Source organism: Diospyros lotus, chromosome 12 (assembly GCF_014633365.1).
Source record: "Diospyros lotus cultivar Yz01 chromosome 12, ASM1463336v1, whole genome shotgun sequence".
Classification (NCBI taxonomy): domain Eukaryota; kingdom Viridiplantae; phylum Streptophyta; class Magnoliopsida; order Ericales; family Ebenaceae; genus Diospyros; species Diospyros lotus.
Genome location: NC_068349.1, coordinates 9,899,506 through 9,913,185, shown reverse-complemented (window position 1 = coordinate 9,913,185; position 13,680 = coordinate 9,899,506).

Genomic DNA, 13,680 nt, shown 5'->3' with positions numbered 1-13,680 from the left:
AAAAGAAATAATTTGTACAAAAAATATAATCACGATAAAAAATAACCTTGTTAACAAAATCACACTTGTAGGAATTTAAATACCTCAAAAAGTGGGATCACCTCACATGTAAGTGAGTGAGTAAAATACAAATAATGACTTGCAACCCTTTTAATCTTGAAACAAAGAAAAAAAACTTTGTTGCCACAAATCTTTTATACTTAAATACCTTCATCCTTAAATGCACAAAGAGCTCAATAAGTAAGTTCAAATGCTGATAGCTGAGCCGTTTTTAAAGTCTTTTCTTTGTGGTTCTATTTGTAGGAGAACATGGCATTTTGGTTTGAAATGGGAACATTTTCCTAAGTAGAAGACTTTTTCTTTTTTTTATTAAAAATATAATTAAAAAAGAATTGATTCTGTTATATTGCATGTGTCAAGCAACATAACATTTCTGTCCGTAAATTGAGAGAAAGAGAGGAGCCCATTGGGGGTGGGACCCACACACCCACCCCCGATGGCAACAAATCATTCTTGCAAAAAGGATTAGTCAAAAAAGGCAATCATGTTGTATTAAATAGACAATATTGATAAAGAAATTATAGATCTTTAAGAGAAAATATGTTCAAGAGATGAACATCATTATATAATAGCAAAATAGGCTATAAAAGAAACAATCATATTTGATAAAAGATGGCTGGCCACAGGAGATATAGTATTTAGGATCTCAAAGAAGCATTAGAAAGAAAAAAAGCAGCTCCGAAAATAAACAATATTTGAAACAAAGAGAGAAGGGCAAACTGTCTCATCATGTTTTAGTGAAAGACATTAATGATAAATGGGAAAATTAGTTTTTGTCTTGTGTTACAAAAGAGGAATTATGATTGATTTTAAAAAAAATCTGGTAGAATAGCCTTAGACAGGTTATTAAGATGATTTAGAACACTAATAAGTAAAGAAGAAAAATTAGCTAAAGTTTTTAGGAAAAGATAATTTAGATAGAAAGTACTTGGTCGGGCAAACCTCAAATTTGATTAACTAAACTCCTTTATGGGAGAAAATAAAAAATATTTTGTGATGATTTGATTTATTAGTTTGGCTTTGTTAAAGGGTCTTAAGGTACATTGGGTCATTTGGTCAACCATAACTTTCATTTGATAACCTATACTAAGTGTCTAAAAAGATGAGATATATTTTATCTCCTTTTAGTCAACTAACACCATTTATTTGGTCAATGTGATACATAGAGAAATAGAGAAAATTAGTGATTTTGATTCTAGAAATATTTGGTCAGCTGAGCCCATTGCTTTGGTTGACTAGATTGGTTCTTAAAGTGCTTAAAATCTTTTAAAGGAGTTTTGTCGACTAAACTTCAACTTTAGTCGATTAAACTTAAATAGTTTCTAAACAAAAATAACTTATTGCTTACCTGATGTACCCACCAGATGAGGAGAAAATAACTTTTATTATTGAAAAATGCATCCACTGTTACAAAGTTATGCCTTTCGAGATGACAAATGCAAGAGTTGTACATCAAAGAATGGTTAACAAGGTCTTTAAGGATTTGAGAAATATCATAGAGGTGTATGTTGATGATATGATCACTAGAAGTAAGAAAACTAAGTCACATGCGATGAAACTTGCCTAAGTATTCGAAGTGCTTAGAAAATGTAATATGAGATTTAACCCTAACAAGTGCTCATTCAAAGTATAATTAAATAAATTCCTAGGGTATATGATAATGAAAAAGGGAATCGAGACTAATATTGAGAAAATATAAATTGTCCTATATATGAAATCACCACTTTTGTTCAAGGAAGATTAGAGATTAAACAGGAGGATAGTTGTCATAAACAAATTTCTCTCAAAGTCAGCAAAAAATAGTCTTCCATTTTTCCAAATTCTAAGGGTTGGAATGTTAGTGATATGATCTAATGCTAGATTTAGAGGATATCTAAATGAGTATTTTGATGTGTTCTTGTGCATAATAAAATGGCAGTTTATTTTCATTCATGACTTCTAATTTTATATGAATAAGTCCCTAAATTTTTTGTTAAATATCTCATTTTTAAGTTATTAAAAATATAATAATGAGATTCTTTAGTACAAAAAATCTTAAATTGTTCATAATTCTTAGCTTCCTTAAATGGGGACTTTAAGCAAGTGGGTATGGATTAACATAAATGTTTACTACTTTGATTAGTATGAGGTATTAATGATAAAGGGTGGTGAGTCACATGTCACAAAACATGAGATGCTTGTAGTAAATGTGTGAATGATTGTTGGTTGAATAACATACCGAACATGACATTGATAACAAATTACATAGCTACAAGAATTAATAATTTGTTATTAGTTGCCATTGTTAACTGATCATTTGACTTGAAGCAACACGGTTGTCTTATGTATTGATATGTGAGATTTGTTGGTAATGTAGATTCATCCAATTGTAAGGTTGGAATGTTCACTGTATGGTCTCATTTGATTGATATGTAGAGACAGGAGTTTGTCAAATAATATCCATTATCTTCTTACATGAGGTAAACATCCTATGTAATCTTCTATTGGTATGTGGTAGAAGAAGACTTTGGCCAGGGTATGAATGATTGAAAAAGAGTTTTCAATGTGTCATCTCATCACTCTGGCTAAGATCTATCATATAAAATCAAGTTAGTAAATTTGATTAGTCCATGGCTCTCAATCAGTTGGGACATTAGTAAAGGAATGATTGAATTATATAGTAATTATCAACAAAATAGGTTTACTATGAATTGACTTCATTCTATTTATATTATCTTGATATGTTGCTAGACGCACTTAAGATTGTTAGAATATTTTGAGAAAATGAAAAGATTTTTATAATAGATTGAAGAGTTTAATTAACATAAAAGGAATTTGATATTTTTTTATTGCTATTTGGCGATGAACTTAGAAAGTCACATACCTAAAATCAAAACATCTCAAAATAAGAATTATGGGGCTCGTGTTATGTTCTTGATACTATTAAAAGTTAATGGAGGGTCTACTTGTCATTAAGAGTTAATGATAGATTTGTATGCAATTGAGTAAGGGCCTTATAGCAACAAAAATCAAATTGTCTGACTCTTTTTATGAACTTCCGACAGTTTTTCAGAAATTAGAAACTGTCAATTACTCGATGAATACTATCGACAGTTTATGTTTAATAGATTGTGTATGGAATGTAAACTTCAAGGAGTCAATGAAAAGTCCACTCACTCTCATGCTACATGGGTTTGAAGTGAATTAATCCAGAATCCACTAATTATCCTTCCACTAATGCATATAGATAGAGAGATTAAAGATAAAGAAGGTTTTGGTTCTAGCTAATTTTACATCTTGTTCTTCTCGGCATCTCCTTCGTGTTCATGTGAGTGCAATGTTATTAAGAAAAGATGACAAGATAGATTAACTTGTGTACTACATTAGTAAAGTACTTAAATACCCTTACACCAAAGGATTGCACTGTCATTAATCACGACTTCCAAAAAGTTAAAGACTATTTTCAAGCTCACTCCATTATAGTTCTAATCAATCATTCCAACAAATATTACAAAGGCTGAATGTTCAGGATGACTTACTAAATGTGCAATAGAGCTTGGTGTGTACAATATTCATTTCTAACAATGACAGACCATCAAAAGACAAGCTCTAGTACACTGTATCATAGAATGCACGCATGATGAGGAACCCTTAAAGATTGAAACATCAGAGTAGAGATTATTTTTAGATGGGGCCTCAAGTTCACAAAGGAGTGAAGTTGGAGTGGTTCTGATATCCCTCGAAAATGAAATCTTAGAATATTCATTACGTTCTGCCTTCCCTAACTCAAATAATATTGTAGAATATGAAGATTTAATTATAGGGATGAATTTAACAAGAAAATTTGAAGTAGAAAAATTAACAACACATAGCGACTCACTGCTAGTGGTCCAACAATTTCAAGGGTAATATAAAGCTAGAGAACCAATAATGGGCTCAATATTTAAAGAAGGTCTAGGCATTAACCCAACTTTTCAAGAACTTTAAGTTATTATAAATCAATAGATTGCTAAGTAGTCACACTAGAGCTCTATCTAAGTCAGCATCGGTAAAAGAAATAACTAGAAAAATGATGCATGTGGAGGTCCTTCAAAGACCTGACATTAAAGAAAATGAAATGCTCATTTTTTATATTGTTGATAATTGGAGAACCCTAATTCAAAATTTTCTAATAACTGGTGAACTCCCAACTAACCCAATAGTTACAAGACAAATGAAAGTCCTAGGAGCACAACTTCCTGTCATCAATGGGGAACCCAAAAGGATAAATATAGTTTAGTAGAAGTTCATAAACGAATTTGTGGGGAACAATTGAAATCATGAGCATTGATTGCTAAAATTCTCCGAGCAAGGTTTTTCTGGCCAACATTGCAAAATAATACCTAGGAAAAAGTTAAAAATGCAATAAATGCCAAAGACATGCTCTTATTCATTTTGCCCCTATATCTACAATTTAGAATACTTTTCAGCCAACCGTCTTTCCACAATGGGGTTGGATATTTTGGGTCCTTTTCCATGAGCAATAATCCAACTTTAGAGACAAAGGCCCTAGCTAGCATTACCAAGAAGAAAGTTGAATCAATGGTATGGAAAGATATTATATGGTGATTTGGTCTACCCATATTAATTTATTAACATAGATCACGACAAGCAACTCAATTGGGAAGCCGTCTCTATTGGTGAAACACCATATAACCTTGTTTATGGGACAAAAGCTCTCATTCATGTCGAGATTAGGGTTGGATCTCTCTAGTTGGGTGACTTTAGTGACAAAGCTAATTCAGAACCCCTAAAAGAAAACATGAACCTATTAGAAGAAAAATGAGATCAAACATGTATTAGAATAACCACATATCAATTGAGGGTGGCCAACTCTTATAGCTCAAGGGTAAAAACCCAACCTCTGGCAAATAGAGATCTCATTTTATGAAAGTTAGCTGTGACTAATGCCTTCCAAGAAGGAAAATTTTATGCTAATTGGGAAGACCCCTATAAAGTCCAGAAGATGATCGGGCCAAATACATGTATACTATAGACTTTATAGGAAAGTAAAATAGGCAAAACATGGAACATAAATCATTTAAAGTTATATTATCCTTCTAATGTATGATGCATTTTTTAAATTGACTAAATAAAAGCTTTCACCTTATTGTAATTTCTTTTTTGTGCAAGTTTTGTTTTCAGGACAATAGATGCATGAAAAGGGTAAAAAGGACGGATGGCTAAGAAAAACTAGAAATAGAAGCACAAAATGTGTAAAAATAATCTAGAATTAGAAACACCGAAAGCATAAAAAATTAAAGAACTGTTAAGACAAACAGTGAGCCCGTAACTCATCATGTGATGCGCATAATATAAGTACATTAAGAACTCTTAATACATGCTATGAGCCCATAGCTCATTATCATGCACGCAGTATAAAAACTAGAAAAATTATAAGACTTGGTGTGAGAAACTTCATATCTTGTGGTTAAACCCTAGCCTAGTTTAACCTAGCTCAAGATTGATTTAGTCTCCAATCCAAAGAGCCATTAAGACGTTCACAGGTTACTTCTATTGAAAGAACCAAGGACTTGTCTTAGACGCACGCAGATAAACATGTAGACATGTTAAGACATCTAAGGGTCACTTGTGTTAACCAAGAACTAACCTTGGATGCAGTTGGATGAACATGAAAACCTATTAAGACATTCATGGCTAACTTGTGTTAACGAACCAAGAATTCGTCTTAGACACACATAGGTGAACACGAAGACTCGTTAGAACATCCAAGGGTCACTTGCATTAGCGAACCAAGGACTCACCCTAGACACACGTGGATGAAGACAAAAACCCATTAAAATGTCTAGGGGTCACTTGGGTGGATGAACCAAGGACACACCCTAGATGCATGCAAATGAACACGAAGACTCGTTAAAACGTCTAGGGGTCATTTATGTTGACAAACTAATGACCCATCCTAAACGCACACAAATGAACACAAAGACCTATTAAGACGTCTAGGGGTCACTTGTGTTCATGAACCAGGAACTTGCCTTGGACACACTCAAATGAACACAAAGGCCTATTAGGATGTCTAGGCGTCACTTGTGTTGACAAATCAATGACTCACTCGAGATGCACGAGGATACCCAATAAATAGCAAACACGAAAATCTTTTAACATAACAAGTCATCTCAAAAGATTAGGGAGCAAACATTATTAAATAGCACGATAAGAAGTAATGAGATGAAAAAGGAAAGTCATTTAATTATATTCAAAGAAAGGAAATGTACATAGCAAAAGAAAGAAAAAAATACATCAAGAAAACAAAAATGACTACTCTTCAAAAGAAAAAAAAAAAATACATCAAGAAAACAAAAATGACTACTCTTCTAATTAAGCTGGAGCGAATCTCCACCTAAGGAGCAGAAGACAAAAAATGGACACTATAAGGAACTGGGGTCGAGGAAGGGTTAGCTATATCAACATTAGCTAGCACCTCAATAACATAAAGAGAGGACGGAGCTAGATTCTCAACAACTATTGTAAAGACCTCTACCTTTAAGAGATTCTCTAAATCGTCATCTAGGCAAGAATCTAGGTAAGCCTCCGAGCTCATGGGATTTAAATCGTAGCAGCGCCAATCTAGTGCTTTGAAGCCCGTAGCCTCCTAGGTGTAGACTAACTCATTAAATAACTGCTCAAGGCATTTCTACTCAAGAAAGGAATGAGCTAGGTGTAATGCCCCACTTTTCCAAATACATAACAACGTGAAATAGAAGCAGACATCACCTAGGGTGTTATGGAAACCCTTGCCAATAGAAGCGTTGCGAATCTGAAAGCTTAATCAAAGCTAAATAAAAGGGGGTTTCCACTATAGTTCCTTTACAAGTATGAGAAATGCTCACGACCTCCAATATGCCAAAAATAATACATCACTGAAGGTACAATTGCAGGACACCCCCACACACACTTCTTACAACCTTGAGTAATCATAGCTGCTATTCACAATGCATCATTGGAAAACTTCCAAAATTCAACAAACAACTCTTACCACGTTCAATATATAGTAACCCCGACTTACACCCTCAACAACATATAAGGTGAATCCAAGCCTTACATAACCCCTGTTTACACGAGTCTCAAATAAATTCAAAGATTACATAAGATCCATAGCACATGAATAATATGAAGTTAAACAAAACATCAGGCTCCTCGTAACCTTTTCTCTTGCTTGTCTCCAGGGTACTTGGCATGCTAATATACCTAGGACATTGAATGTCCCAGGGGTATGAAACACCCAAGTTAGATAATGACATCTAAGTGAGTGACTCAGAAAATAAGAGTACATGAGTGTAAATGCAATAATGCCATTATGAAATCCACCCCTGTGGTAGTAATGCCAAGGTGTTGCAATCACCCCTGCGGTCATCAGTCACCCCTGGCTCACCGTAAGAGCACGAGTTCTTCCATGATGGCCCAACAACTAGCCATAGTCACCAACACAAACATGATATATGACAAAGCAGAAGAAATATGCATAGCGAAGGGAAAATATGACATGTAAGCCACGAAGGCATGATATGCAATCCATCATCCACACACAAGTGAAACAACAAATGCTCAAAGTGTCACACAACATGCAGGAATCACTCACCTTGATCGGTTACCTTAGGAAGCACGGTTTACAACGAGCGGAATGGGTTTTCTCACAGTTTTTCTTTCTGCTTGGCACGAACTTCAAGAAATACCCAAAAATTCTATCAAGGCTTATTCTCTCTCGACTTTTTCCCTTCTTTTCAACAGCATTTCCTCTCTCAAACTCCCTTCCTTCTCCTCCTTACTTGGTGCCCAAAATGAATAACTCCAAAGCCCTTATTTACAGGAAACTTCGACGAACCAAATCGCACCACGTGTCGCGTCATCATTTCATCCTTAAGCATCCAATTAAAATATGCCATGTGTCCCTAGGGATTTGTGCCTCCACATGTTTAATTAGATTTTCAAGATTCCCCATCATTACATCCCACATGGTAAATTACATTTTCTACATTTTCCATCATTACAACTACATCCCACACAGTTAATTGCATTTTTCACATTTCTCATCATTACACTTCAAATCCTATCTCCAAGTGGCCAATGAATGCTTGCCACATGTCTTTAGGGATAAGGTTTGGAGACTTTTGCAAACTTGGAAGCTAAGTAAACTTTTCTTTGGCCAATCACGCAATGCCACCTCAATGGGTCATTATGAGCCATCATGTGACCTTATCTTATCTTCTAAGTGGCCAATGGTTGATTGCTATGTGTCATTGAAGATAAGGGTTCATCATTTCTCCTATGTGCATCCAATCCAAATGCACCATTCGTCTCTTAATTGAATTTAATAGAGTTTGGAATCCAAAGCTCCATTTGATTTGAATTTGAAATCCATGATACCTTGAAAGGATATTTTTAAGGTTTCAAGAACTACACCTTGGCCCAAATTTTTCGAATAATTTGCACTTAGACCCTTGCAACTTGGTCATCGGGCCATTTTTAATTGCACTTTTTGGTTCATGAAAAATAGATAAAATTACACTTAGCACCCCAAGATTTTAGATAAATTACACTTTTACCCGAACTTCAGTATTTATGATTTTGCCACTAGTTCAGAAACTGAACCTTTGCCTCAAGGCTTCTATAATCCCTTAAAATGACCTATTTCCTCAAGTATTAGAACCTAATAACCTCAGGTATTACATCATATTTGAGTTTAAAAATTTAGAGTGTTACACTAGGTATAAACTATCTTGATAAAACTGCTTGCATGTCGCTCATTCCTGTCGTAGCAATCTTGGGACAATTAGTATTTGCAAATAATAGAATAAGACTGCCTAAGACCATCTCCAACGCAAAGCTCCCATCCTTGTCAAGTCAAAATTTAGAGAGCATCTCTCAATTTTTTTGCTCCAACGCTGTTTATCAAGTCACTCCTCAAATTTTTGTGGAGCTTGAAATGGCTCCCTACAGTTGAGGAGCCATATTTTGCTCCCTACATTTTTCCAACGGTTCTATTTGGAATATAGACCGTTGTTGAAATCTTTCAATAGAATATAACCATGTAGAATATGACCGTCATTGTAATATTCCATTGGAATATGACCGTTGTTGGAATTTTAATTTTAACATATTAAACTATTAATTTTTTAATTATAAAAAATATTTTAAATAATTTTTTTTTAAAAATATTAGTAAATTTATTTACAAATATATTAAATATTATAAAAATTTAATACCGTCATATTTATTATTAAATTATCAAATAACTAATAAATTTTATAATAATAAAAATTATAAGTGAGGTAAAATAAATAGAATTGAAATTTATTAATAAATAAATGAGATAGGGAGTATGGTTAGAGCACGCACAATTTTCTAGTCAAAATCAGAATAGGGAATGAATTATTTATAATATAATAGGGAGTGAAACAAGTAGTGCAGTCGGAGATGGCCTAACGTCCTTTATAGTTTTCTTTAGTTCTAGTTTTCTTCAGTTCCCTACTCGCCCTCTTCAGTTCCTAAACCTTATTCTACGAGGCATAATCAGTGCTGACATTTGCCTACTACTCGTGAAGAGCTTTATAGTCCCTTTCTAATAGTCCATTTCCTACCATTCTTTCTCTCATTTTTCCTTCTGGGCAGGCTAATAAAAAGCTCGACTTTATGCTTTCACCACTACCATCCTTTGCACACATTGAAAAAAATCTATAAAGCAAATATCAGAAAAAAGAAAACATCTGACAAAAATTTTGAAATCTTTACCCGAATGATCTCTTGCTCAAGCTCATCCAATACTCGGGGAAAGTTGCTGAAAATCCTATGCTCATCCCAAGAAAGAATGGTGGAATAGATTAGATGAGCGTAATCCTTGAATCTTCCACAAAATCAATATTAATCACCCCAGGGTAAATTTGTTAGTGAGCTCCTTACAGTTGTTGCCTATTAGGAAATTAGATTGAGCGGGAGCTTTGAGGGTTAACCTCAAGAAGGATAGGAACAGGCACATAGATGGCTCTCTTTCCCTAAAATCCTCTGATCCTTACAAAAAGAAGAATAGGGGTAATTGCACTTTGTTTGACTTGACGATGATGCTTACCTAGATCGAGGATAGAGGTGGCCTCCTAGCCCATAAGGTATGGAGAAAAAGGATCTTAACAAGAACTCATGGTAACTGCTCCTCGGGAAGAAGGAGAAAAAACAATTGGAGGCTAAGAAGAAAGAGAAGAAACTACAATTGCAGTATAAGAAGGAAAAGAAGAGGTCGTTGATGGTTGAGAAAGAAGATAAGGAAACCCATAGGCCATTTCAGCTTGGGTAGAATGACCTATTGCCTCTTGGAAAAGATAAGTTCGCTTACGCAATGCTCTCTCTTGGGATGCCATGCATATTCAGGCCCCGTTAGCCTCAATCCTCTGATGGCAGCATCCCCAAAATGACCTATTCTTGCAAAGTCAAAGAAAACAAATTTAAAGCATCAATAACTCAAATCATCACAAAAAACAAGGAAACACACACACACACACACACACACACAAAAAGGGAAAAAATACCCTCAAGAGATGGGTGCTCCTATGAGGATGTGGAGGTGTACAAGTAAACCTCATCTCTACTCATGCTCCTCATCTCCCTTCATTTGCCACCAGAAAAGGAGTCACTAGTAGGCGGAGAATTGGAGGAATTAGGAGCCCTGTCGAAGTCAAAGGGAGAGTTGCCTCCCTCGTTTGAAGAATAATCGGGGAGCCTTTCTCCATTACTAGAGGCACCGAAAGATCTACAAGAACTTGTGCATCTCTATGTTGGGCACCACTCCACACTAGTGGCATAGGATTAAGAAAGCCATTAGTTGGGCCCACTCGTTAAGGTGAAGTTGAGTTGAAATTAGATGACTATTACTCAAAAAGTTCATCCCCAAATTGGAAAGTAAGAATCAAAGACTGGCAGCCAAAGAGGCCTCGTGAACTTCTATATAGTCATCATCCACATAGGTAGTACAAGTGTTCCTATATCTAAGGAGTCTTATTTCATAATTCTCAAGGAAAGGATATAGAGAATGGGCTCTTGCAAGATCAATCTTTGAGAAATTAAATCAATTACCTAAGATCAGTCGCTTGTCTTGAGGAGTGACAAATATTCAAGTTTGTTTTACCCTCATCATAATAATAAGAGAACTCACCACAGGATTTATAAAAACTACAAAAATCTAAAAGAGTCAATGAGATAATCAACCAAAGTTCACAAAAGAGCTCAAGAGAGTCTTTTGAAAGACTTAAGTAAATTCATAGATCATTCTAGTAAAAAAGTAAAAAGAAAGAAAAAATAAAAATTGAGGTCCCCTTTTTATAGGGGACTTTGGAAGACAAAGCGATAGAATACACGATAATTCAAATCGACATGTGAAAAGTTTATAGAATACCTCAATCGTTGGATCAAAAGAATTAGAGATCTAGTAAGATAAAATCCATGGCAAAAGAAAAAGTCATCATCATAAAAAAAATAATACTCTTCTTTTTGGGAGACTCGAAGAAAAGAATGACAAGCCATTGATGTATATTTGGACCAAGGCCCATGAAACTCAAATTCCAAAGCTTAAAAGCATAAAAGCCATGGAAATGAAACTATGCCAAAAGGAGACCTGGGAGACCTTTTCAACTTAAAGGCCCCCCGAGAGACTCCCTCTTAAGCCTCTTGATAAAAATGACCAACAAGTCTTGGGAAAGTCCCCAGGTGGTCCCTCGTAGGGTATTTCCATGACAAACATGCAAACATTTATCTCTAAGATTTCTTCCAAAAAATCCTCAATAAGAATTATTTACAACAATTATAATCTTGATATATCAGGGATTATTATCACGTCCCAACAATTCCATTTATAAATACAAAGACCTCTAAAGTTTTTAACTAATTCAAGAGCTTTACACTCCTTATACAATCTCTAAAAATTTTACCTGAGCATTAGTGTTTGTTTGAAAATTGTCTTGTGCTTTCTAATAGTTGCATTTTTACACAATTCTCAAGATTCAAAAACGATTCTTTCTGATAAATAAATTTTATTATTATATTTGAGCGATGACAATATGACTTTTTCTTTTTAGATAAAATGCGTTAGAAATGATCTTAAAAATAGCTAATAGATTTATTCATATTAATAGGAATTAAAACGTATTCTGGAAGACATAAAAGCCCTTGTCAAGTACATAGGTCAATCCACTCCTCGCCCAAATAAAATAATTAATTCAATGGAAAAAATAGGTATCACCACGCATAAATTTTCTTTATAATAAAAGACAAAAACAAAGAGTAAAATAAATATTTCACTTGATGATTTCGGCCGACTCTTGTGTTTTTTCTAATTTTATTTATATATATTAGTCATATGACCCTTTGAAAGAGTAAGCAGTAGGGAGTGCGATTTTGTTCACCCCTTTTAATGGAGGTGAACATCACCCTCACAGCTTTTGTGAGGGTGAATAACAATGAAATAGCATGCCATCTAAAATAGAGTGCCGTTCCATTACTCTTCACCCTCACAAAAGCTGTGAGGGTGATGTTCACCCCTTTAACGCGAGGGGGTTCCATTGCTCTTCACCCTCACAAAAACTGTGAGGGTGATGGTTCACCCCTTTAACCCCCCGGGGGTGAACAAAATTGCACTAGGCAGAGGTCTTCACGTCACCCCCATCCCCGCCTCTCGGCCATCGCCAGGACCATAGGTTTTCAAATATTTTGTTTATTTTACCGTCTGTGGGCGGGTCAAATAATTTTTATTAATTAAGAAGAAGTGGGCGGTGAGGCGGGAGAAGGTGAGATTCATCGTTCATGGTTCACAAGTCAAATCTCTTATCTTATCTTCCTTAACAAATTTATCTGAGTCTCTATCTGACTTAACAAGTCAAATGTGGAACAAAATCTGTCAAAGGCCCAACTGTCCATTTTACCCTCATATTTTTACTTTGTCAGCTAACACAAGAGAAAATTTGGAATTTTAGTTTACACTGTTACCAGACTTTTTAACTAAGAGACATATTATTAAAATTATACAGATATATATATATAAATTATGGAATTCTATATAAAACAGCGTTAGACTTTGACCTTTATATATATATATCATAAACTACTTTAAAATAGGGTTAATTATTAAAAAAAAAAAACTAAGATTTACCTATTTTTTTAAGTAACCCTTTAAATTTAAACCTCCAACTCGGAGGGTCCCACGGGGGGCGCGGGCGGGGGGAGACCGTACGGCCGTTCTGGGTCCTCACAATTCTTAGTTGGTGAGATGTCCGCGTCGGAGCAGCAGTCTCGTAAGTGTCTTATTGCCAAACCAAAACCCACGCAAACAAACCACGTACGAATACAGAAAGAATACTCGATCAAATTCATAAATGAAAAATCGTGACAATGTGAACGCTGACACCTTTTTCTTTCCTCGGCCTTCCCCGGAAAATACCAGTCAGTTGCGTCATCGTTTTTGTTCACTTTTCCGTTTCATACACGACTCCGTGTCCCGTGTCCTTATCTCCAACCTTAGCTCATGCGACGTTGAATTTCTGAGTCCCATCGCTTTCACCACCTCTGTTAATATGTTATGGGGTGTTCTCGTCTTATCCCCTT